Below are 1,521 nucleotides of genomic sequence, written 5' to 3' on the forward strand. Positions count from 1 at the left end.
GTGGCTGCTTCCTATTTAAGAGCAGCCAATGTTTGACGCCAGCAAGAATGTCATAGAATTACAGTGGCTCCTCAACACGACAGAAGAACTTAACAATTTTACAGGTTAATAAACACCTCCGCTCACATAGACATCTTCATGCAAATCTATAAAGGTAAGCCGTAATTGTTTTGTTAGAATATTTTTTTTAAAGATAAATCTTTATTTGAGGATCAAGATACAAAAAATAAAACAGAAAAGTAGGAAATCCTAGATTCCTTCTTGGAAAATGAGTTATCAGCTATGATAACTCACGTAGTTCCTTACTTTCTTCATTACAAATTACTGAACAAAAGACCGAGGTCAAATGACGATAGAAAACACATTTATAATCACCATTATTCATTTAAATTAATATTGAGAACTTGTACTAACTAAAATAGGGAAATGTAAAAGACTATTTGTCTGAGTTATTAACCAAAGTATTAATGAAAAAATATCAAGTGTTGGTGCTAATAGGTAAAGATGTGTGTAGCAGAGTGATGAGATAGGAAACATAATCTTTGTTTTATATTTTGGAATGTTAAAGAACAAATATTAATAAAGTGTAGTGGAAATAGTCAAGCAGTATTGACTGCCTGATATTAAATGGAATTAATATGAAGTGAAATAAAATTGTGTTTGTGTGTGTGTTTAAGTTTAATTCATAGACTCCAAGCATTTGTATACTCAGAGAAAATATAATTGGACTTAATCAAGTTTATGCTTTAGGCAAAGTTATATGGGGCAACACGAGAAAGGGAATTGAATTTAGTTCAATGGAACTACGTGACATTAGAATCTTACCTAGGAAGGGAGGGAAATGTAAAAATGTATTGGGATGAGTGGGTCATATTTATTGATTGAGTTAAAAGTTAAATGATATTTATCATATACTCTATGGGGATGTTAATAAGGAAAGTTATTGAGCAGTATGCTGGGATTAATGGTGTCCATTTTTGTCGTGAGTGCGGAGAGAGGTGCATAAAGTGGCATGATAATATTGCATATATTTATTGCCTCAGTAACAAAGGATTGCTCAAAGAAAATTGATTCTCATTAAACTATAAATGGAATGACTTAAAACACATTTTATATAAAACTTAAACAAAAGCTTTAGAGAAGCACTTTAAATTGAAAGAGGTAGAATAAATCAATCAATTCAGAAAGAAACTGTTGAATCCAGACAAATGCAATAGCAAAAGCCTGTACCATAATTCTACTCTTTATGGGCATGAAGTAATTAGAAATTACTTCTAAACGGTAAGCTCTAAATAAGAATGCACACTTCTTATTTCTCTGGTATTATTACCTCAAAGAATAAAAACATATATTCAGTTCTATTTCTTTGATTGATCTCAAGTGCAAATTGATTTCTTTCTGAGGTTTCAAAATTCACTTTCAAGAAACGTGAAGGTGGACATAAGTTTAGAGATTATAAAAATACATTCATGCATCTAATGCAGTTAGCAGAATAGGAAAATGTAGTTTAAGAACATTAAT

This window comes from Pteropus vampyrus, unplaced genomic scaffold (genome assembly GCF_000151845.1).
Source record: "Pteropus vampyrus isolate Shadow unplaced genomic scaffold, Pvam_2.0 Scaffold474, whole genome shotgun sequence".
Classification (NCBI taxonomy): Eukaryota; Metazoa; Chordata; class Mammalia; order Chiroptera; family Pteropodidae; genus Pteropus; species Pteropus vampyrus.